This window comes from Macaca fascicularis, chromosome 4 (genome assembly GCF_037993035.2).
Source record: "Macaca fascicularis isolate 582-1 chromosome 4, T2T-MFA8v1.1".
In the NCBI taxonomy this organism is placed as follows: domain Eukaryota; kingdom Metazoa; phylum Chordata; class Mammalia; order Primates; family Cercopithecidae; genus Macaca; species Macaca fascicularis.
The window spans coordinates 144,675,553-144,701,387 of record NC_088378.1 but is presented as its reverse complement, the minus strand read 5'-3'; the positions used below and the strand labels follow the sequence as shown (position 1 = coordinate 144,701,387).

Genomic DNA, 25,835 nt, shown 5'->3' with positions numbered 1-25,835 from the left:
CTATTCATTATCTTCCATACTCTTCTAGAAGATAAGGTCCATGAGGGTAAGAATTTGTTGGGGTGGAGGGATGGTGAGGGGTTGGCATTTATTAAACTGTCCTACCCCTGGCCTTGGAGCAGTACCTTGCACATACAAGGCAGTCAATACATCTGTGTTGAATTAATGGCCAAAATAATGAGATATGCAAACACATGCAAATGAAACTAATCCAGTAAGGTTGGCCCTTATTAGCTTTGGATGTTTGAAAATTTTCCTTAATTTGCTCTATTCCTTCAGCACTTTTGTTCCAGCCCCAGAGATGCACCAGCCTCTGGCAAATACAGCTTCTAACTGGCCGTCACTATAAAGTGTTCCTAGTTCATTTTATAAGAGGGTTAACAGGGCTTTAAAAATTATTTTCCTCCTGTTCTCTTCAAAAGGCAAGTAGGACCCTGCAACTATGCTAATTTCCCATCTGTTTTATGATAGACTTACTACTTTATGGTAGTATATTAATTTATATGAACTCTTCTGAAATCAGCTATAGAGTTGGACGTTCCTGGATTCTAGAGATGAGACAATCTACATCTATATAGGTTTTGAATCTATGCATACACAGAGAAACTCAATAAATATTTGTTGGAAAAAAAGATCTGCCGGAATTTAATTCAAAACTTCACAAGGTTCTCATTTTCTTCTTTGAGCTTGGGAATATTGCCTTCACATAATCCATAATTGATTGCATTAGAGCTGGCAGTACACTGAGTACAGTGGAGAATTCAGGTACAGTACAGGTTAACGAAGAACTGGCTTTCTAGTGAAAATCAAAACTTTGAGGCCCTACTGGGATTCGAACCCAGGATCTCCTGTTTACAAGACAGGCGCTTTAACCAACTAAGCCATAGAGCCCACAGGTGCAGGAAACTTGCCTATAGAATCTATTCCTGCCTTTAAGTAAAATATTCTTGGCGTAACTCGTCTCTACGCTCTTACCACAGCTTGCGGTGAGAAAAGGGGCAAACTCCAAAAATACGTTTTGCTTACTTAGTTGCACTGCGGAACTAACACAAACGAAAAAGTTTTCGGGCAGCTTAAATATTGGAACCGTTCATGCTTCAATTAGTCCAAGGATAACTACACGTAAAAGTCAAGGCTACTCACTTTTTCCAAATGTGATAAAGTTTCCTAAAATTAAATTTTGCAGGTACTACTTTTTATCATTTTAATGATTCGTCGTTCGAATGTCCTAAGAGGAATCTCTAACAAAGGAACTCCACAAGAGACTCATAGACTACCTAGTTGGGCATATGGTGTTCTGACAGTCATTTGCACTCAGGAGGCAGCTATTTGGAGGGCAGAGGACCGGAGCGTCAACCCCTTCCCAGTGTGAGCATCACTCTAGAGATTGTCTTCAGGGCTTATTTTTCTTTAGACTTGATCTCAGCTCGCTCTTACAACCAGTCAGGTTCTATTTTATAATATCTTAGTTCTCTGGGCTGCACTTGGCAAGACAGGGGAGTCAGTCTGAATGTGTCTCTGGGTTAGCAAAGGTTAATACATTTAAGGCTGATTAAAGGAAACATCTGAACGTTCTCTGGAATCTCAATCTTTTTTCCAAAATGAATTATTTGAGCAATTAATTCTGAAGTTTCTACCATGATTTATAATTATAGAGCTCAGGGTGAAAATCAGAAATCACCTTCATTTCTTTGCCACAAAAGCAATAAGGAATATTATCCTGGGATTTTCATTGGAATTCCTTTGGATCGCTAGATAAATTTTAGGGAGAACTGGTAAACTTTTAATCCATACATATGGCATAACACTCCATTTATTCTTTTATTAAATTTATTCCTATAAATTTGATGTTTACGTTATCATAATTTATACTTTAAAATTTTTATTTCTACTTTTTTTTTTTTTTTGAGACAAGGTCTCACTCTGTCACCCAGGCTGGAGTGCAATGGTGCGATCTTGGCTCACTACAACCTCCGCCTCCCAGGTTCAAACGATTCTCGTGCCTCAGCCTCCCGAGTAGCTGGGATTACAGGGTCATGCCACCACGCCCAGCTAAATTTGTTGTAGTTTTTGGTAGAGACGGAGTTTCACCATGTTGGCCAGGCTGGTCTCGAACTCCTGACCTCAAGTGATCTGCCCGCGTTGGTCTCCCACAGTGTTAGGATTACAGGCGTGAGCCACCGCGCCCAGTTTACAACTGGTGTTTAAAAGTATAATTCATTTTTATACTTACCCTCTATAAAGACACCTTATTAAATTTAATTATTAATTCTAATAGCTTGTAGATTATTTTGAATCTTCCACAGACACAATTTTAATAAAGGATTAAATTTATGGGACAGATTTTAAAAATAAAGGAATTCATTTTCATTTCTTTCTGTTGCCTGAAATGAGGTTGACAGGAGACACAATAGAATCTGTTGTCACCAGTCAGTGCAACTAATTTAATAATAAAAGCTTAAAATAGCTACAACTTTGTATTACTTTTAGAAAATTAAAAATAACAAATATTTATATTTATAAAAACATTAACAGGGATTGGTAATATGTTTGAGGCTAATTCTGCTGCTTCATAAATAGAATAGTAAACAACAGACACACTGACTTCCCACACTTGAATCTTCTGTCAATATATGCCTTGGTAAATGACATGCTCAGGAACTATGAGAGAGTGAATAAACCACTGTTAGGCCTCCCATATATAAATATATTTTTTTCCAATGGGAGCACCCAAAAGTTGAGGGAAAAAATGGGTTTTTTTTTGGTAATTATTGGCAACTCAAACCAAAAGAAATAGACAGATTATTCAAAACATATGTTGTGCTAATTGGACAGCCACTTAGGAAAAGAAAAGCTTCAAGCTATGAAACTAAAATAAATTCCAAATACAGGCAAATTGTAAAAGTAAAGAATGAAAAAAAAAACCCACCATTATAATTACTAGAAATGCCAAGACAGAAATTTTATATAACTTTGGTACAGAAAACTAATTTTTTACACAAAACTCAGAGACAATAAGAGTTTAACATAATTCACTGCATTAAACAACATTTTAAAAATTCCACTGGGATGTACCTCATCCCCTCAAAAAAGGCATAAACAAAGTAACAAAACATCAAGTAAAACTGGCGGGAAAATATTTGTAACTTATGTTTTAAAGAGTTAATTTTCTTCATTTCTACCTGTTGCCTGAGATAAGGTTGACAGCAGACACAACATAATCTGTTGTCTCCAGTTGGTGTAACCTATTTAATACTAAAAGCAGTATAGAGGTAAGAAGTAAAGGAAGTTTAAAAATGAAACTATAGAAATACAGTGAGGTAATGTCTTTAACCTATCAGATTGGCAAACAACAGCAAAACAAAAACAGTTGTTTGTGGTAGTGCTGCTGAACAGCACTTAAAGATGTTGAATTAGTTTTCTGTAGCTTCTGTAACAAATCACAGTACCACAAACTTGGTGGCCTAAAATAAGTGACTTCTTTTCTCACATTTCTGGAGGCCAAAAGTCCAAAATCAGTATCACCGGTCTGAAATCAAGGTGTTGGCAGGGCTGTGCTCCCTCCAGAGGCTCTAGGGAAGAATATGTCCTTGCCTTTTCCCAGCCTCTGGTGACTGCCCACATTCCTTGGCTTGTGGTGGCATCACTCCTATCTGTGTCCCTGTGGTCACATTGCCTTCTCCTATTCTGTCACTGTATAATCTCCCTGTGCCTCTCTCTATTAAAGACATTTGTGATGGTATTTGAGCTCCACTTGGATAATCCAGGATAATTTCCTTATCTTTAACGTATTCTCCAAAGACCCCATTTTTGGGGTTCTGTGCAAAATAAAGTAATATTCAGAGATTCTAGGAATTAGAATGTGGATATCATATCTTTTGGGGCATTTTTCATTCAGTCACAGGCATTGACATCCTTATTCCTCCATCTACAAACTATTCGATTTAGATGACCGTGGTTATGTGATTAATTGGTTACAACTCCAATTTTCTTTTCTGTAAAAAGTGGACTATATGAACTTCCTTATATATTATTGAGATTATTATATGACTCAATATATGTTAAGAATTTATGACAATATCTGGGGCTTAGTTGGAGCTAAATGACTGATAATTGTCATTATTACAATGTTCTGTGCTGGTCATGGTGTTGAGGAAACAGGTTCTTTCTGGGTCCTACAGGAGAATAAATTTGTAATATTTAGGGAAGGAGAATGAGGCAAGAGCCACCAAAATCATCATCACACACATATGTTTTGATTTAGCGATTGCACTCTTAGAAAGTTTTCTAATCCCATGCATCTATTAAATGTGGCTATACATGTTAATTTATTGCAATGTTATTTATATTGTTAAAAATGACTGCTGAAATAAATTCAGATACATTCATAAAACTGAATGCTATGCAGACAAAACAAAGAGGGAAGAGGCTCTTTCTTTGTTGACATGGAAATTACTGCAACATACATAGAGTGAAAAAGGCAAGGTGTAATAGAATGGGTTTGGAAAGCATATTTATAGTGGAAAAAAAAAAACCCAATAGTGTTTCTATTGGCTTGTATATGCAAAGAATATGCCTTGAATAGAACTCCAGATTTTAATATGGCTGGTTGCCCAAGGGGCCAGAATTGGGTGTCTGGCAGGATGGGGTGGGTACACAAATAGACTATCATTATGTATGTACTCTTAAATTTTTGTAATTTTGAATCATGTGAGTTGTACTTTTTGTATGAACATTTTTAAAACATAAAAAGGAACATACTCCCTTGGACATGAAGTCTTATATATGACTGATGGCAGTCTGATTTTACAGCTACTATTTGGTTTTCAACCTACCATTATCAGGATTAAACACCTACCTTGCGCTGGCAGTGGAAAATGTTTCTTTTGCAAACCTCAATGAGCTTTAGATACCCGTAGTCATTTTGCAATAAGTTTGGCAGCGGTGGGATTCGAACCCACGCCCCCGAAGAGACTGGAGCCTTAATCCAGCGCCTTAGACCGCTCGGCCACGCTACCACACCTGTATGCTCTTGGAGCTCATCTTAATGATTTAAGAGACACAAGACTATTCTGCGTGTTACTACTTTCTTCTCAGAGCATTTCTATACAAATGATTCCGTAGCGGTCTCAACCACCGACAAAATCTGTAAATAGGTTCCTTGTCCCAGTCCCTTGTCTTGCATCTGAGATTTGCATGTGCTTTCCGTCCTGTTTGTAATACCTGAGAGTAAAGGGACAGGAAACCAGTACCTAATATCCAACAAATCTCAAGAGAATCGGTTCTTAAGAACATGATTAGAAATCACCGCCTAAGCCGACGCAGCACGGGGACTCTGAGGACTCAGATCGAATATCCAGTTTGTCAGCTGCGTTTGGGGATCTGGAACAAGATGTTATTTTTAATGTTCGCAACCAGAAAACAGAGCTCTCATCCCGATCCACCCGGAACTCGCGTCTTGGTTTGTGTGTCTGTGCGTGATTTCCTCTTGTGAAAGGGGTGGAAAGAACTATGCAAACAGACCTGCTTTTTTTGCTAAATGTGTTCATGACCTTAGTTTTTAAAGTTCAGGGCGAGGACCAGTTTGTATTTGGTGAGGAGCATCACATCCTCTCCGGACCCTAAGAGGATGTGTGGCCTGCTCACTTCAAGCCCACAAACGCCATCTGGGCTGGCACTCCGACCTCTTCTCCCCTGCTGCAGCCCCAACGCCGCTCATCTTCTTATTTAGTCTCACCTGTCCCGTTAGATGTTGCCCTTTTTTAAACGACCCCCAGTTGGACTATTTCAAATGCCAGCAGCTCCACTTAATAGCTGCAGGGTCATTGGCAAGGCACTTAAGCTCACTGGATCTCACTTTCCTCATATGTAAAACCAAGACAATAAAACTTGCCTTTAAAAATTATAGCAGAATGTTTTGATACAATGGATTTGGGGGACTCAGGGGAAAGGGTGGGAGAGGGGTGAGGGATAAAAGATCACATATTGGGTACAATGTACACTACTCTGGTGACAAATGCACCAGAGTCTCAGAAATCACCACTAAATAACCTATTCATATAGCCAAACACCACCCATTTTCCCCAAAACCTATTGAAATAAAAGAAAGAGTTAAAAAAAAATAGCAGAATTTTTATTTTTAGCAAATGCATGTAAATTGCTTAAAACAGCACCTGGCTCATAATAAGCACTCAGTATAGTTCACTATCAGTATTTGTATTACTTATTAGCATTCACTGAACAATTTTTTATATCAAGTACTCAGTCTCATGAATGACACAGTGAGATATCTCATTTCACAGGTAATGAAGTTTTTTAAAGTAACATATTTACAAGAGAGTCGAGTGAATTATTTTTCCTAAATTAAGATGGCACATGGAAAATTTACACCTCAACCCTACAACTTCAAACACTGGACAATTTTCACTTTCTCAGATTGCTTTATCTTGTATATTGTTTCTCCCTTCTCAATCATTTCACCTCATCTCTTCCCCCTTGTCTCACCTCTATTTATGCTATTCTGGAGCTCAGGACCTGTGAAGATCCTTCAGGTGACAAGGTTAGGGACATTGATTTTAAGGAGAACTTTGGCAGGCAAGGAGGCGTAGCTTCAGACCCAGGCAAGCCTGCAGCTATGATTTCATTAGAGTTTATCTGCTTTCTGTGTCAGTCATTGCTTTCTGGCTGGGAGTCTTCAGGCTGTGGACCCAGCTCAGTCCCCTTGCGTCTGTATGTCACCTTCTAGTAACATCTTTACACATGTTGTGGTGGGGGGTAGTGTGCAATCTAATGAAGTCTAACATCTCCCAGCAGAAAGTGGTGTTTAAGGCACAGTGGGAAAATCCACTGTGTTGTACATTTATTTAATCAAGGGGCAAGTCCCGAGATGATTTTTGTAAGTCATATGACATACTTGGAAGGACAGTAAACACATGACATAGCATACATTCTCATTTTACACTCTATTTTGAAAATCTAACTTTTCAGAAAGTTCACATAAACTTTAGAGAGTATAATTAATGGATTTGCTAAGACAGTTAGGAGTGCCTTCCTAGCACAGGAGGCAGCACATCAGTCTCATAATATGAAGGTCCTGAGCTTGAACCTCAGGGAAAGCATGGTGATTTTGTAATTTCCATATCCTTCTGCTTGAGAAAGAAAAATCCCACCCATTAAGCTTGGATTCCTGCATCACTGACAGACAACATGACTGAAAAATGAGGCTGCAGTCCCTCAAGAACCCTACCAACTTCCTTTGTGAGTTAGATGCTATTTTAATGCACTGACTGCAGTATTATACAATACCACAGTCTGTACCAAATACCATAAATCTTTATTAGTTGCCTTTGGCAGCCGTTGGAAATTACCATGAATTTAGTGGCTTAAAATAACACAAATGCATTATCTTAAATTTCTGGAGGTCAGAAGTTTAAAATGGGTCTTAGGGAGATAATCAATGTGTGACACAGTTGCTTTCCTTCTGGAGGTTCTAGGGAAGAATCCATTCCTTGCCACATTGCTTGACTCACGGCTGCATCACTGATCTCTGCTTCTGCTGTTACATCTTCTCTAACTCTGGGGAGTCTCATGCAGCCTGGTCGATGTGTCTGTTTGGTGATGGGGAGTGCAAACTCAATATCACCCGACTGGCGCAGTTTGAGAAAACTAACCACAACCCGGTGTTGCGGCTTTAGTTTTGCCTTCACCCAATGACAGAACCAGCAGGACAGAGATCGAGATAAACCTATCCCATTATTAGTTTGCTTTGATAGGAACAAGAGGGCTGTATTCCCTACTGTGGGAGGCTTCCCCAAGAGGAAGACCCCTCTAGAAAACTGTCCATGAAGTCATAACTGTCTTGCGTGTGAAGGCAATAGACAGGTGGAAATAGGATCCTGCTCCCCGACAAGATGTGGACAACATGGTCCTATCCCAGTGACCTTGGAGGCTTTTATGAGACAAGATCCTCCTCAAAGGCAGGTCCTCCTGCCCTGTCATAAATGGACCAAAGGGCCCCACCCATAGCATATGAGCAACTGCCTGCCATGGATCATGGTGTCACTCCTGAAGCCCTCCAATGCTATCGGCTTACCTCTACCCTTGTGAGAAGTCGGAATTCTTGTCTTTAAAACCTCAGTGTCCAGAAACCCCATAAACATCTGAACCCCCACTCCTTTCTCCCCTTCAACCCTTGTTGGTATGTAGAGTCACTCCACCACAGCAAAAACCAGGAGACTGTGGCCCCACCCCTAATTATTCTTCCTGGAGGGAGTAAAGTCAGGACACATGCAAGAAGAGAGGTTCTCCACCCCAATGGTGGCCACATTTTGACTAAGAGTGGATGAGGACCCTCTGTCCAATGTGCTGAACTCTGTGAGGTACTGATGGCTGTGTAGGCCACTACAACAGCAACTCCCTGCTACTTATTTATAGACTCATGGGCTGTTATAAATGGGCCAGCCATATGGTCCAGTGACGGTTGGACGGATAATTGAACAGCCAGGCCAATATGGTGAAATCAAAGGAAATATGGAGAGATATTCCCTTTGAATGGTTAGGAGGACTCAATATTATCAAGGTGTCAGTTTTTCCCAATTTGATCTATAGAGACAACATATTCCCAATCAACATCTCAGCCAGTTATTTGTGGATATTGACAAATAGATCATAAAGTGTATACGGAAAGGCAAAAGATGCAGAATAACTACACAACATTAAAGAAGAACAAAATTGAAATATTGGAGAAACACATCTGCCATGTGTTCAGATATCCATTCAGACTCTAATCTGACCAAGGCACTTTCTTCACAGCCCAGATAATGCAGCAATGGGCATGTTCCTATGGTGTACAATGAACTTGATCTTCTCTATCACTTCCAGGCACCCAGAGTAGGAGGGGCGGTGTTAAAGCACTAGAATGAATAACTCAAGCAACAACTACAAAAGGACCATCAGGAAGGACAACTCAACGAAGGGTGGTACTCCTGCTTACTGAAAGTATTTGGGCCTTAAATAGTGCCCTCCAATGAAAGGGAAACATGGCATTGCAACGCATGCTGGGCAATGTTGACTTTGGAAGTGTGGTTGCCTGACGTGGCTACGCCCGAGGAATCCCAATCTCAGTATATCCAACCATAGTGTTTGGAGGTCAAGCCTGCAGGGAGCCACAGTTGAGCCACTGCACTCCAGCCTGGGTGACAGAGTGAGACCCTGTCTCAAAAAAACAAGCAAGCAATAACAACAAAAACAAACAAAAAAACCAGAACAATCTATGCAGTAGATTGACATCCTGGACTATTGCTTCTGGTGGTAGACTGTGTTACATTGTTTGTTATCCTCCATCCAGTGACAATGGTATTTCTCTCATTCATTTAAGTATTCTTTAATTCCTCTCAGTTATCTTTTATAGTTTTTCAGTGTGCAGGTCTTGCACACATTTTTTAACTTACCTTTAAGTATTTCATAATTCTGAAGCTCATGTAAAGGTATCTTTTTGTTTTAAAAATCCAATTTTTCTTTCCTTTGAATGTTTCACTAACTTAGGATTCTTGGAGTTTAATCCCAGGAATGTCCTGCTTGGTCATGATGTGTTATTTTATAAATGATTGAATTTGATTTGCTAAATTTTTAAGGATTTTTTTCTTCTTATGAGGAACACTGGTTTGCAGTTTCATTCCTTGTATGGCTTTGTCTGGTTTTGGTATTAGGGTAACGCTGGCCTGATAAGTGAGTTCAGATGTGTGGCCTCCTCTTTTGCTTTCTGAAATAAGTTGTGTAAAATTGATATTATTTATTGCTTAAATAGTTGGTAGAATTTACTTGAAACCATCTGGGCCAGATTTTATTTCTTTGTAAGACTGTTATAAAGCATGGATTTCATTTATTTAATCGATGTAGGGCTATTTAGATTATCTATTTCTTCTTGAATACACTTTGTGTCTTTCAAGGAGTTTTTCCATTTCATCCATTGTCAAAGTTATTGGTGAAATATATTCAGAACATTTTCTTGTGTCCTTTTATTATTTGCAGAAGCTCTAGTGATACCTACTCCTTCATTTGTTTCTTTTTCTTTCTCTTTTAATACATAATTTTTTTACTTTTTAAATGTAGAGATGGGGTCTCGCTATGTTGCCCAGGCTGGTCTTGAATTCCTAAGCTCAAACAATCCTCCTGCCTCAGCTTCCCAAAGTGTTAGGCGTGAACCACCATGCCCAGCCTACTCTCACTTGTCATATGTGTGTCTCCTCTCTCTTTTTTCCTGAAGAGTATGGCTAGAAATTTATCAATTTTGTTAATCTTTCCAACAAACCAGCTTTTGATGTTATTGTTTTTCCTTATTGTTTTTCAGTTTTCTATTTCATTGGCATTTACTCTTTATTATTTTCCTCTTCTGCCTGCTTTGGATTTAATTTGCTCATCTTTTTTACTAAGTTTCTAAGATAGAAGATGAGAACATTGATTAGAAATATTTCTTCCTTTCTAATATGTTTAATGCTAAAATTATCCCACTAAGCATGGTTTTTGCTGCATCCCACAAATTTTGATATGTTGTATTTTCAGTTTTATTCAGTTTAAAGTATTTTCTAATCTCTCTGTGATTTCTTCTTCGACTTGTGGGTTATTAGAACTCCGTGGTTTAATCTCCAGATATGTGTGGCTTTCTCAAATATCTCCAAATGTTATTGATGTTCAGCTGTGTACAAGAAAAAAACTCTCTGTGATTTTAATCCTTTCAATGATTATACATCTATATATATATACATATATACACACACAGACAGTGAAAGAATATATATATATATATATATATATATATATATGGATTTGTGCAATCATGCAGATAAAGATATGGACTTCATAGCTTTAAAACATGTCTGAACTTTTTCTTTTTTGCAACTCCTCCCATCAAATTATATTTTATGTCAGTTTTCCTTACACCTACATGGACTTTGGTGGCTGCCTCCATTAATAGAATGAGCAAACACAGTGCTATACAACTTTTAAAGTCTAGGTTAGAAAAGGTTTTGCAGCATCTACCATTTTCTCTTGGGGCACTTGCACCAGCAGTCTTCAGCCATCAGCTACCATCTTGTTGTTCCACATCCTTGGCAGCATTTGGTGTTGTCAATGTCTTGAATTTTAGTTGTTTTAGTAGGTGTGTAATGGTATCACATTATTGCTTTAATTTGCAATTCCATAATTACATGTGATTTGGGGCATATTTTCATATGCTTAGTGGCTATCTGTATATCTTATATCTGTTTAGATCTGCCTATTTCTTACATTGAGTTGTTTTCTTATAGTTGAGCTTTAAAAATTCTTTGTGTAATTTGCATACCAGTCCTTTATCTGATATGTGTCTTGCTAATATTTTCTCACAGCCTGTGGCTTGCCTTTTCGTTTTCTTACTTGTCGTCTGCAGAGCAGATGTTTTGAATTTTAATGAAGTTCAACTTATCAATTTTTTTCTTTATTGAAGATGTTTTTGACATTGTATGTAAGAAGCTGTTGCCAAACTCAAAGTTACCTTGATTTTCTTCTATGTTATCTTCTATGAGTTTATAGTTTTGCATTTTATATTTAGGTCTGTGATCTTCTTTGAGTTTTGTGAAAGATGTAAAGTCTGTGTCTAGATTCATTTTTTGTGTGTAGATGTCCAGTTGTTCCAGCCCCATTTGTTGAAAGTACTATCCTTTCTCCATTGAATTGCCTGTGCTCCTTTGTCAAAGATCAGTTGACTATATTTGTGTGGGCCTATTTCTGGACTCTCTATATTCTAGTCCATTGATTTATGTATCTTTTCTTTGACTAATATCACACCGTCTTTATTTATTTATTTATTTTTTGAGACGGAGTCTCGCTCTGTTGTCCAGGCTGGAGTGCAGTGGCACAGTCTCGACTCACTGCAACCTCCGCCTACCAGGTTCAAGCAATTCTCCTGTCTCAGCCTTCCGAGTAGCTGGGATTACAAGTGTGTGTCACCAGGCCTGACTAATATTTTCATGTTTAGTAGAGATGGGGTGTGCCACCAGGCCCAACTAATTTTTTTATTTTTAGGAGAGATGCGGTTTTGCCATGTTGATTTCATTCATCTGGAGTTTTGTAGATTACCACATGCAGGTATGGCATATATTTTGTTAGATTTATATCTAAGTATTTCTTTTCTGGTGCTAACATAAATGGTATTGTGTATTAAATTTCATATTCCAGTTGTTCATTGCTGGCATATATGAAAATAATGGACTTTTGTATATTAACCTTGTATCCTGCAGCCTTGCTATAGACTCATATTACTTTCAGGAGTTTTTGTTAACTCGGATTTTCTACATAGATAATCATGTTATCTGTGAATAAAGATAGTTTATTTCTTCCTTCCCAATCTGTATATCTTTGATGTTGTTTCCTTGTCTTATTGCATTAGCTAAAACTTCTAGTACAATGTTAAATAGGAATAGTGAGAGTGAAGACTCTCACATTGTTCCTAATCTTAGCAGGAAAGAAACTAGTTTCTCACTATTAAGTATGTTGTTGGTTGTGGCATTTTTTGTAGATGTGCTTTATTAAGTTGAGGAAGTTCCCCTCTATTCCTAGTTTAGTAGAGTTTTTGTTATGAATTGGCATTGAATTTTGTCAAATGCTTTTTCTGCACCTATTGATATAATCATATGATTTTTCTTCTTTAGCCTTTTGATGTAATAAATTGCCTTGATTTTTGAAGGTTGAACCAGCCTTGCATACCTGGAATGAATCCCAATTGGTTCTGGTGTATCATTCTTTTTATGCCTTGTTGGATTAGATTTGCTAATGTTTTGTTGAGAAATTTTGCATCTATATTGATGAGAGATATTGGTCAGTAGTTTTCCTTTCTTGTAATGTCTTCATCTGGTTTTGGTGTTAGGGTAATTCTGGCCTCATAGAAAGAGTTAGGAAGTATTTTCTCTGCTTTTATTTTCTGGAAGATATATTAGAATATTGGTATAATTTCTTTCTTTAATATTTGGTAGATTTCATCAGTGAAAGCTGAGCTGTTTCTTCTATTGCTTCAGTTTCTTTAGTAGATATAAACCTAACTGGATTATTTATTTCTTCTCATGTTAGTTTTGGTAGACCATATCTTTCAAGGAATTGGTCTATTTCAACTAGGTTATCAAATTTGTGGGCACAGAGTTGTTCATAAAATTATTTTATTATTGTCTTAATGTTCACAGACTCATAGTGGCCTCTCCTTCACTTCTGATATTAGTAATTTGTGCCTTCTTGTTTGTTTTTATTAGTTACCTGGCTAGAGGTTGATCAATTTTTCTGAATTTTTGTAAGTAACCAGCTTGCAGTATTGTGAATTTTCTCTATTAATTCTGTTTTTTATTTCATTGATTTCTGCTCTAATATTTATTTCTTTTCTTCTGTTTACTTTGAGTTTAATTTATTCTTCTTTTTCTGGTAGCTTAACGTGCAACCTTAAATTACTGATTCTAGATCTTTCTTCTTTTCTAATATGTGCATCCAATGCTATAAATTTCCCTCCAAACACTGCTTTTACTTCATCTCACAAATGATTGATAAGTTGTATTTTCATTTTAATTAAGAAATGTTTTTAAAATTTATCTTGAAACTTCTTTAACCTATCTGTTATTTAGAAGTATATTGTTTAATCTGTAAGTATTTTGTACTTTTCTAGTTATCTTTTCATTACTGATTTCTAGTTTAATTCAATTGTTGTTTGGTAGCATATTTTGTATGATTTCTTTTCTTTTAAATTTGCTAAAATGTGTTTTATGGTCCAGAATGTAGTCCACCTTGGTGAATGTGAGCTTGAGAAGAATGTGTATTCTGATGTTGTTGGATGAAGTATTTTATAGATGTCAATTATTTACAGTTGATTGGTGGTGCTGTTCTGTTGAACTGTGTCCTTACTGATTTTCTGCCTGCTGGGTCTGTCAATTACTGATTGAGGGTTGTTGAGGTCTTTCCAGCTCTAATAGTTGATTCGTCTCTCTCTCTCTCTTTTTTTTATTTTTTTATTTTTTTGAGACGGAGTCTAGCTCTGTCCCAGACTGCAGTGCAGTGGCGCGATCTCTGCTCACTGCAACTTCCGCCTCCCGGGTTCAAGCGATTCTCCTGTCGAGGCCTCCGGAGTAGGTGGGACTATATAGGCTCCCGCCACCACGCCTGGCGGTATTTTTGTATTTTTAGTAGAGACGGGGTTTCACCGTGTTAGCTAGGGTGGCCTCCATCTCCTGGTCTCGTGATCCACCCACCTCGGCCTCCCAAGTGCTGGAATTACAAGCGTGAGCCACTGCGCCAGGCTTGTTTTGTTTTGTTTTGTTTTGTTTTGTTTTGTTTTGTTTTGGCAGTCTCGCTGTGTCATCCAGACTGGAGTTCAGTGGTGCCTGGCCTCAAGTGATTCTCCCAAGGTAGACTTCCAAAGTGCTGGGATTACAGGTATGAGTCACTGTGCCCAGCCTATATTTCTAGTTTTGTCATTTTTAGTGGTTGTTTTTGTATTTGCTATATACACTTACAACTAATTCAACTCCGTTTTCGAATTACCCTACACCACTACACAGGTATTAATAAGTCTTCCCAGTTCCTCCCTCTGGCCCCTTATGACCTTATTGTCATTCATTTCACAGCACCTGTAAGCTGTATCATTGAAACATTGTTGATATTATTTTGAACAAACTGTTACCTGTTAGGTCAATTAAGAATAAGAAAACTAAAATGTTTTATTTTACTTTCTCTAATTCTCCTTTAACACTCTTCCTTTCTTTATGTAGATCCAAGTTTCTGACCTGTATCATTTCCTTCTTTCTCAAGAATTTTTATCATTTCTCACAAGGCAGATCTTCTGAGTACAAATTCCCTCAATTTTTGTTTCTCTGAGAAAGTCTTTATTTCTCCTTCATTTTTGAAGGATAATTTCATAGAAATACTGTATTATATGTCTTTTTATTTGAAGAATATTTCTATTTGCTACATCATACCCACGGAACTAATAATTTAAAGACTTACAAGACTTACATTGTAGGTCTTATTTTTTTAAAGCTGTTATCTCATGCACTAGATGGTCATAACTTGAGGGCTCATACTCAGTTATAATGTATAGGTACTTTACTGAATACCTTACAGGGTCTTGCACCTTTTAAATTTCAATAATGAAGATAAATCCTGAGTAATGACTTTCAAATGGAATTTGCTTTTCTGATTCAAAGCAAAAAAGACACTGAAAGAAAACAGAAAGGTCAATCAGCCACCAATTTGTTTGGTACCTCTCACATTCTCCACACTGGATGTTCAAAGTTTTCATTTTCAGGATCTGATGCACAGTGTGAATGCCTTCCTCATGTGTAAAGCTCTTGGGCTGAACTTTTCCATGTGAAAACTTTGTTCAATTGATTGAATATGGAGAATTAGTAAAAGGAATTTATTAAATTATCATTTGAGACAGTCTCACTCTGTCACCTAGGCTGTAGTGCAGTGCGATGTTGGCTCACTGCAACCTTCACCCACCCAGGTTCAAGCGATCCTCCCACCTCAGCCTCCCCAGTACCTGAGACCACAGGCATGCATCACCATGCCTGGCTAACTTTTGTATTTTTGATAGAGAGGGGTTTTTGCCATGTTGCCTAAGCTGGTCTTGAAATCCAGGGTTCGAGTGATCTGCCTGCCTCAGTCTCCTGAAGTGCTGAAATCTCAGGCATGAGCCACTATGGCTGGCCAAAAATTTACTTTGAAAGTCTTTTTAGGCCAGACTTGTTAGCTGGGCGTGGTGTCCCGCGTCCATAGTCCTAGTTACTTGGGAGGCTGAGGTGGGAGGATTGCTTGAGGCTAGGGGGTAGAAGTTGCTGTGAGCTGAGATCACGCCACTGCACTCCTGCCTGGGAAACAAAGCCAGACTCTCTAAAGCATACCCCAAGACAAGGGATGTGCCTTACTGAGTATGTGACTTACTGAGAAAATGATCCTCTGGATGGGGAAGGAAAAGTAACAAAGCAAAGATGTGGTCTCACATAAAGTCTAGCCTTGGCCTGACCCATGAGACAGGGGCTCTGGAATATAAATTGCATAGCAGAGTGGTCACTGAGTCAAGGGACTTGACTTTTATACTCCTTCCCCCCATCCGTCAGTTATCAGCTGCTGGGAATGGAATGGTGGTGTAATCTACTAGATGTCTCCAAACAGCCAAGGGCAATTCATGGGAGAACTTCACAGAGTTACACCATTGTGGGGATGGGTGTGTAACTTCCCAAGGGGTCCTTCCTGTCCACTGCAGCCAGAAAGATCACAACATTGCAGTAAAGAAAGAGTTTAATAGACACAAGCTCAGCCACACCACATGGGAGATGGCATTAGTACTCAAATCATCTCCCTGAAGGCATGGAGGTTATGGGCTTTTCAAAGACAGTTTGGTGGGCAGGGGACCAGGGTAGGGGGCAAGCTGATTGGTTGGGTTGGAGATGAAATCATAGGGAATTGAGGCTGTCCTCTCATGCTGAGTCAATTCCTGGGTGGAGGCCACAGGAGGGGTTGGCAGGTCCAGGTGAGGACATGTGGTTGTCAGAAATGCAAAAACCTGAAAAGACATCACCATGTTGTAGGTTGTACAATAGTGATGTTATCTGCCAGAGTAATTGGGGAAGTTGCAAATCATATTACTTCCAGAATAATGGCTGGTAAGTATTTAGAATTCAGACCTTCTTATCCTCTAACTTGGTGGCCTTTTATTAGTTTTATAAGAACAGTTTAGTCTTTGGGAAGGGGCATTACCATTTAAATTATAAACTAAATTTCTCCAAAAATTAGTTTGGCCCATGCCCAGGAATGAGCAAAGACAACCAACCAGTGAGGCTGGAAACAAGATGAAGTCAGCATGCCAGATTTCTCTTACTGTCATAATTTTGCAATGGCTGTTTCAGGTGTAGTGGCCTGTAAAAAACAAACTAGGAAGAAGAAAAAGAATTGAGAGGGTTTCCAAGATTCTGTACTAGTGTAAAACAACCAGGTAAGTGGAATACTCTACATTTGTAATTTTAAGCTGAGGTGTGACTGTCCCAGATGTCGTCTGTTATTTAGGAAAAATAATAGATTTCATTTACTTGCTAGTATAAATCACTAATTTTGTTTTAATGTTTTGCATTAGTTTCCTAGGGATGTCATAACAAATTACCACAAACTGGGTGGCTTAAAGTGATAGAAAGTTACTTTCTCACAGTTCTGGAAGCCAGAAGTCTAAAATTAAGGTGTGGACAGGGTCATGCTCCTTTAAAAGCTCTTGGGAAGAACCCTTCCTTGCCTCTTTCAACTGTGATGATTGCCAGAGATCCTTGGTGTTCCTGTAACCACCTAACATGTTCTCCTTGCCTGCTGCCTAGACAGAGCCAACTTATCAAGACAGGGGAATTGCAATAGAGAAAGAGTTTAATTCATGCAGAGGTGGCTGTACAGAAGACTGGAGTTTTATTATCCCTTAAATCAGTCTCCCCAAAACATGGGGATTGGGGTTTTTAAGGATAATTTGGTGGGTAGCGTTCAGTGAGTTGGGAGTGCTGATTGGTTGAGTCAGAGATGAACGCATAGTGAGTTGAAGCTGTCTTCTTGTGCTGAGTCAGCTCCTAGGTGGGGACCACGAGATCAGATGAGCCAGTTTATTGACCTGGGTGGTATGGCTGATCCACTGAGTGTAGCATCTATTAGGTTTTACAATAGAATAGTGATATTATCACTAGTAGCAATTTGGGGAGTGTCAGAATCTTGTAACCTCCAGCCGCATGACTTCTAAACCATAATTTCTAATCTTGTGGCTAATTTGTTAGTCCTACAAAAGCAGTCTAGTCCCTAGGCAGGAAGGGGGTTTGTTTTGGGAAAGGGCTGTTATCATCCTTGTTTCAAAGTTAAACTATAAACTAAGTTCTTCCCAAAGTTACTTCAGCGTACGCCCAGGAATGAACAAGGACAGCCTGGAGGTTAGAAGCAAGATGGAGTCAGTTAGGTCAGATCTTTTTTACTGTAATAATTTTCTCAGTTATAATTTTGCAATGGCAGTGTCATTCCTTGGCTTGTGGCTAGTAACTGCAATCTCTGCCTCCATCTTCACAGGGCCGTCTTCCCAGTGTGTCTGTGTCTCTGTGTCCAAACCTCCCTCTCTTTCTTCGAATAAAGATCCAAGTCACTGGATTATGCCCCACCCTAATCCAGAATGACCTCATCATAACTTGATTACTTCTGCAAAGACCCTAGAAAGGCGATTTATTAGAGAAAGTATAAAAATAGATTGCAAGAACGCAGTGGCCAAATCAGCATGAGAGAAGCTGACTGCAAAGAAACAAAGGCTTGCTGGAGATTTTATAGAATAGTGTTTATGCTGTAAACTGAAAAGGGCTTTGTGCAGTACTGATAATGCCAAAGTTGAAATGAGCTACCTTGCAGGTGTGTGGTGATGGCTGAGCACAGGAAGATTGTGAATTGTTTGTACAAGAGGGCTATGTGTCCTGGACCATGAAGAAAGGCAGACTTATAGCTTATCTGCTTTCTGTTCTTGCTTTCCCTTGGTCCTGCCAGCTTGACTCCTTTTCCCTAATTAGGACTCCACAGTTAACTTGGTCCATGCCCAGAAATGAGCAAAGGCAGCCAGCCTGTGAGGCTAGAAGCAAGATGGAGTCAGCCACAGCCATCTCAGATTTCTCTCACTGCCATAGTTTTGCAAAGGCAGTTTCAGAGTAAAAGGATTAAACACTTGGCCCTAATTGTTCAATAAATAAGAAAAATGATAAAAAAAAAAAAAAAAAAAGCAGCAATATAGTGAAATTTATTGCTTGTTTAGGTGCCAAATAGCCTTCTAAACTATGTTGTGTGTACTTACTCAACAAGCCCTCCCATCAACCATATTAGGTAGGCTTATTACTATTTCAGTTCCACATGTGAGGAAAGTGATGCTCATGGAGCTAGAGCAATTTGCTAAAGCTCCCTTAGGCATCAAGTGGAGCAGCTGAGGTTTGAATACGGGCAATGTGACCTAATTCAACAAGGTCCCAATCAAAATGTACAGCAGTGAGGTCCAGACATAAGGGACCATTTTCCAATTATTTTACCTTGCTACTTACGATACTTAGAGTAACATAGTAGCCACATTGTAAAAATATTTCTCATTAAAAAGTAAAAAACAGGCCAAGTGCAATGGCTCACGCCTGTAATCCCAGCACTTTGGGAAGCCGAGGCAGGCGGATCACTTGAGGCAGGAACCGGAGACCAGCCTGGCCAACATGGTGAAACCCCGTCTCTAATAAAAATACAAAAATTAGCTGGGCATGGTGGCACACGCCTGTAATCCCAGCAACTCTGGAGGCTGAGGCATGAGAATATCTACCGCACTGGAGCCTGGGCGACAGAGTGAGACTCCATCTCAAAAAAAAAAAAAGGCAAGCATGCCCCTGCAAATGTCCTAATTTTTGTTTGTATCTATTAATGGGTTCATTGCTCATTAATTTCTTATCTTATAGAGCTGGAGATTTTTAGAATCTAGAAAGATTTTATTTACCTGCAAGCCTACAACAGTTATCTACATGCTTTAAACTGTAACACGTTGTAAGTGCTCAAAAACATTTTACCACAGTTTAAAGCAAGACATATGAAATTGATAGAGGTGGGTCACATGCGTTATTCTTTGGCAGTGCTTTGCATTTTCGTTGTCTTCCTCCTAAGCATTTACTTTTTAAAAGTAAGGAATCTGAGCAGGATGTAGTTAAAGAACTTGGAATTTATCCAATTGTGTTCTACTGCTGTTTGACAATTTCTTTCCTCATCAAGAAAACAGTTTTCAGAAACAGCTGATTTTCTCGGGAAAAACATCAGGCCCCACTGGGAGTCGAACCCAGGATCTCCTGTTTACGAGACAGGCGCTTTAACCAGCTAAGCCATAGAGCCACGCGGAAGCGCCATTTAAAAGTGAATCTATCTCATTTTACTTTGACAAAATGAGTTTATTGAGTGTTAACTGCTGTCTTCAAAAAATACGCCAACTCGAGAGATGCTTCATTTCCTCAGTCTCTTTTGAAGACATACGAATACACGGGGAAACGTATTCGCCTGTTTATAGTGTCAAGGGATTTTTCTATTAATCCAAGAAAGAGCATTACAGAAAGCTATACAATACGTGAAGACCATTAAAAGGAATATATCTATACATAATTTTAAAAAACCTTCGAATCTTGAAAGTCACTCACTTAGGGTACGTGAAGCTGCCAAATTTGTCAGAGGAGGAACAGGCATCTCTCGCATGGAGCCGTGGGACTCGGCGTTAAGGCACTCTTCAGCTACAGGTGTCAGCCCGTTTAGCTCCTCTTCAGGTCTTGTGATGTCATTCTCAAGAGGAGAGTAAAGTTCTGTGTCGTGTGGGGCCTCTCAGGAAGGGTACGGAGGTGGGGGAGGGGCGGGGCGTCGGGACTCTCTGCAGCTTTGCCCTGAAGGAATTTGGTCGACACTTTAAGACTGACCAAGAAAAAGTCATTTGGCCCAGTTTTCTCCCACCCTTTGTTTACTTCTGCTCCTCCTGGGCTTGTTTGTTGTTGTTGTTGTTGTTTTGTTTTGTTTTTTTCGTTTTTTTCTCTTTTCTTTTTCTTTTTTTTTCCCCCCTCAGTTCTGAAAATCACCTCCCAGAGCAGATAACGCGTTCTCCTCTGTAACCCGTCCTTGCACTCCCCGCGGGGGTCCCGGTTCTCATCCCTCCGGGGACCTGCAAGGAGCCCCGCCCGCGGGGCTTGAACCGCTTGCTGCTCAGCGTCCAGGAGCAGGCCCCGCGTAGGGCCGGGGAGGGGCCTTGGGAATTCAGGTGCTTCTGCGGGGCCCAAAGCCCCCAGGGCAGGCGGGGACTGAGACGACTGAGGAGTGAGGGACAAGGAGGCTGGGACTGGGGAGGGGAGACCCGGGATCCGCCCAGAATGCTTTCGTGGGGTTGGAGAGGGCAGGACACAGCCTCTTCCGGCCCGGTAGGATCCGAAGACACGCATCAAATGCAAACGGATTCCCGTCCTGGACTTTGGGAATTAAGGCCCTGAACGCAGTCAGCAAAAAAGTAGATCTGTCTGTACAGACGTTTCTTTCCACGTCTCTCATAGTAAGGGCTTTATTAAAAAGCAGGGACTCGAATCCTAGGTGGGTAGATGGGAGGCTGGGACTGGGGAGGGGATGTCCTCTGTTTTCTGGTTGTGCACATTAAAAATAACTCTCTGCCACCTACTCCTAAACACAGCCAGCAAAAATGAGACGTCAACTAAGCGCTGTCTCAGCCCCAGAGCCAGGTCGGCCATGGGGTTTTTCAAGCGTTTTCTTAATGACTGATTTTTCTAGAAGCTAATGGATTTTATTCTCCCAGATGTAAAGGCTAAGGCTACCGCCTGCTTCACACCCGGATAACATAAAAGACAGCGATGGGACCGAAACTCGTGTCTCCTGGGTCCTGGTTGGCTGGAGAGAGGGGCAGTGAACTCCCCGAAAATAATTCTGTCTTTTCTCAGTATCTGGGAGGACTCATTACAGGGTAGATAATCAGGGTGGATGTTTGGCAAGTGGGAATCTTTGAGATCTGTGCACACAGTTTTAACTCTACTTTTGCCAGTTTGGAGGACATGAAATTCCCGATGAGTGTATGTTAAAAGGGAATACAGAAGGCAATATACACAACGTTCTAAAAGAATTGCTTTTCATGGAGGCAAAGTGGCTAAGCAGTCCAAAGCGCTGGATGAAGGCACTAATCTCTTGGGGTATGGAGATTCTAGTCTGTTTAGCCACAGAAGTCATGAAACCACTATGTGGTGTTTTTTAAATAATGAGTTTTGATACTTAAAATAGAATTATTGGAGTGAATTTTGTTTCTGTTGAATTCATTATTCTTACACACACCAGCCAGATTCTACTTATTAATATTTTATTTGATATGTTGACCTTTAGATGTATGAATTGGATTGTTCTCATTTGATACGTTTTGTTTTTATTTTGGGTTCTGTTTATGTCTGGTTTTGGTAACCTTAATGAATGGATTCGGCAGTCATCCCCTTTTTATGTCCTGAAACTACTCAACCCACAAGAATTACCTGATCCTTGACAATTTGACAGCACTTGCCTAAGAGAATGAGGACCTTTCATGGGGCTTAGAAATGGAAAGACTTTTGACAGCCTCTTCATCTATTTCTGTGGTTCTTATTCTGTGAGGATGTGTCACTTGAGTATGTCATAGAGTGTCTCTGATTCTCAGTTTCTTATTTGTTGAGGGATAATGATACTGAAGATTAAATGACTTATTGCTTATAACATTCTAGCATGATGCCGGGGCCATTCAAGCTTTCAATCAATGTTATTCATTATTGTCACATCAATATTGGTAATTTATATTGTCCTAAATCCTATCTCATTCACTATGCTTAGATTATTAGGGATTATCAGACACAGAGATATAAAGTTGTAAATAATATTAGCTTTTCCCTTAAGACACGTATCTCTTCTCTATTTATAAATGTCTCCTCTCTCATCACTAATTTTGAATTCTAATTTTATATTTTCCCTTGATTAGACATTCTACAGATTTGTAATTCAGTTTTATTTACAAAAATACTTTCTTAGCTCTCCTAGCATGTAAACAGATTTTCCCTGTTAATTCCTTTCTTCTGCTTTCATTTGGTGTGTTTTGTTGGTCTTCTACTTGTTTCTGAAGTGAAATACTCACCAGTATTTCAGTCATTTTAAATCTTTCTAATTTACTTAAAAGATACACTTAAGTTACAAATGTTCTCCTCTGACCTGCTTTTGTAGCATTCCGCAGGTAATGATATATGTTGTCTTATTGACATTCTATTCTACCTAGCCTGTAATTTTAGTTTTGATTTTCTCTTTGAGCCAAGATATTTTAGAAGCATTTGACATTTTTAAAGTATAACATTTTATACTTTTCTGATTATATTTTGATGCTGATTTCCATCTTTATTTTCTAGTACAGTATGAATTTTCTAAATTAAAAAGTATTTTGATATTTTCTTACTGGACCATTGTATAGTCAATTCATTAATTTCTTGGGCAGTTTAAAATAGGGCAGTTAAAAATTCGCTATAAAGAATGTTATGATATCTATCAGGTCAATGTTTTATTCTTATTTGTCTCTTATAATATTACTTATTTCTTTGTCCACTGATATTTCTTGAACTGAGCACAATAAATTGAAGTCAATTACTAAATTGTGTCTGCCTTTCCACTTGGGTCTCCACTGAATTTCTGCTGAATGAAAGTTGCTGCTTTATTTTGAGGATGAATATCAAAAACACAAAAATCTTTATCTCCACTTAAACTGTAATTTTTAGCATTTTGCAGTACCCTTCTTTGTTTTTTTTAATAAGTGTTGTCCAAAATCCCACCTCACATGATTTTAAGTCCTTGAGTTCTTTCTTTTTGTGAGTTTGCCTGATATTTTTGTCTCTTCTTTGTTTTCAAACTTCCGGATTGTTTCCAAGCCTGTGTGTAAGTGGCAAGCTGTGGGGAGGCTATGTGACAAGGTATATGCAGGGAACAAAGAGCTCAGAAAGACTAGTTTTTTATTTTCATAGCATTTTAAAACCCTAATTAAGAAATAATTAATCTTCCACTGGTTTATGTGGTCATAGTGAGCATTGTAATTGGATATTGAATATGTCAAATGTGTAGCTCTATAGAGAAATTGTGGGAATGGAATCTCTGATTCTAGCCAAGAACTTCCCAGGGGCTTGAGTAAAATATGTTTCCAACCTGAAAATCTAGTGCAAGTGGAAGATTCAACCTTTTAATGTTGATGTTTTCTAGGTTCCATGTTTGGTTGCCCTTTTTTCTGAGATGGTATTCAAAGGAATGTTCCATACACTCATATATTTGAACCTTCCAAAATACTTTCAAATATCTTGCATATTTGGAATACTGATAACTTCCAAATATCTTACATAGACCTTTTTAGAATACCATATGATTATAGCCACTGCCTATAAGACATTTCCAACTTAGTATCTCATAGACACTCTGGACTCATCAAGTTCCTCCTATTATTGCTTTTCCTTTTGAATAGCAGCACAACCTATTCTGTTAGACTGAAAACTATGTGATTACTGTAAATGACTCTCTTTGTCCCCTCATGCATTTTTTTCCTCAAGTGAATATGATGTCACTGCTCTTTAGATTCAAATAGTGATCCTTCCCTAACTAGCCACGGCAATTAGTATGATATTCTAAGCAGAACCTGCTATTGTGAAAACATGATTTCATGGAATTGAGAGTTTTTGCTATTCAGTTAAACTCTTTTTAACTATTTGCTATTCAGTCAAATATGCCAAATGTAAAATTCTATTTTTAATTTGATATTTGTTTTGTCTCTAGAGAAGCTTTTATTCTCAACAGAGAGAATCAAACCTGATGTTTTGATGCACACATTAAAAAATCTGAATCAAGTTTGACATAAAGAGACAGTTAAATTTGCCAAAAAAAAACTTATGAGAAATAATCACAAATGATGGAATATATTATGCCAAATTTATTCTTTTTTGCATGAAGGGAATTGTGAACATTGACCTGATTAGTTTGGACCATCAAGAGCAGAGTTGAACCGTAATCTCCACAGCACCTCCAAATCCTGAAACAAGCTTTTCATCCCCACATTAATGCTGTTTTCTGTTCCTTCTGTCCCCCAACTGATGGGGCCCCTTAAAATGTAGGATAAGTTTGAGCTTTGGTTCTTGACAAGGGACCCAGTTATGGAGGATCTGGAAGTCTTTTTTTCCCCCCAGGCCTTATACCCCATGCATATAATGCAGAGTCCACATCAATTGTCCGTTCACTCTTAAATTGAGAGAAGACAAGTTGGAATAAGGAGTTTAAAGTTTGTTTGTATTTGGGACTTAGATAGGCTCTGTGAAAATGCAGTGCTGGTTTAGGAAGGCATAAAGTGGCTGGTTTCAGAAGTCCTTGATAGCAGACATTGAGAGCTTGGTTTTTACATAATGTTGCAAATTATGAATATAGATTGAAGCCAGAAGGTACCCATGTACCCTTAGAACTCACAGTGACTGATGCAAATTAACTTTTTAACTTTTTTTTTTTTTTACAGAGTCTCGCTCTGTCAGCCAGGCTAGAGTACAGTGGCGCCATCTTGGCTCACTGCAACCTCTACCTCCCAGGTTCAAGAGAGTCTCCTGCCTCAGCCTCCCAAGTAGCAGGGATTACAGACACCCGTCAACACACCTGGCTAATTTTTGTATTCTTTAGTGGAGACAGGGTTTCGCCATGTTGGCCAGGCTTGTCTCGAACCCCTAACCTCAAGTGATACGCCCGCCTCGGCCTCCTACAGCGCTGAGATTACAGGTGTGAGCCGCCACACCTGGCCAATTTTTTAAACTTTATATTAAGCTTCTAAAATAGATTATTAAAGCCATTAATAATTCCTCTCCTCCTTTGGTAGGAAGTTACAATTCGAGGACTCAATTTTTCTCTAATGAGAGAATAGAAAAATTGAATGTCATTTAGTTTTGAGTACCATTCATCTTTCTGCTCCTTTCCAAATAACACTATTGTTTGTTCCACTATATATTCTATTTATGCTGTCTATAACATATCTTCCTTGTTACTAATGTACTTGTATGTGCATTTAACACAACTTATGAATTCTGCCTCTGTATCACAAGCTACTTACTAATTTATCTATAGTTAACACATCTTGTGAATTTTGCCTTATCTTGTAAGTTATTAGTTTATGTACTATCTGTATTGGTTTTATCCATCCAATTTGTTTTCCTATTTCCTATATCTGAATATAATAAAATCATACAGCAAACTCA

General features: G+C 38.8%; 1 long non-coding RNA gene and 3 other non-coding genes across 4 annotated transcripts; 1 reads left to right on the top strand and 3 right to left on the bottom strand.

Moving 5' to 3' along the window:
* Window positions 1-817: 817 nt before the first annotated feature.
* Window positions 818-891, bottom strand: TRNAT-UGU (transfer RNA threonine (anticodon UGU)). The gene has a single exon. It is a non-coding gene; the product is annotated as a tRNA-Thr (tRNA).
* Window positions 892-4,936: 4,045 nt separating this feature from the next.
* On the bottom strand, window positions 4,937-5,018 carry TRNAL-AAG (transfer RNA leucine (anticodon AAG)). Its single transcript has one exon. It is a non-coding gene; the product is annotated as a tRNA-Leu (tRNA).
* A 14,828-nt stretch (window positions 5,019-19,846) lies between these two features.
* On the bottom strand, window positions 19,847-19,920 carry TRNAT-CGU (transfer RNA threonine (anticodon CGU)). Its single transcript has one exon. It is a non-coding gene; the product is annotated as a tRNA-Thr (tRNA).
* A 1,048-nt stretch (window positions 19,921-20,968) lies between these two features.
* Window positions 20,969-25,835, top strand: LOC135970675 (uncharacterized). Its single transcript, XR_012434081.1, has 2 exons — window positions 20,969-21,109; window positions 25,109-25,835. It is a non-coding gene; the product is annotated as an uncharacterized lncRNA (long non-coding RNA).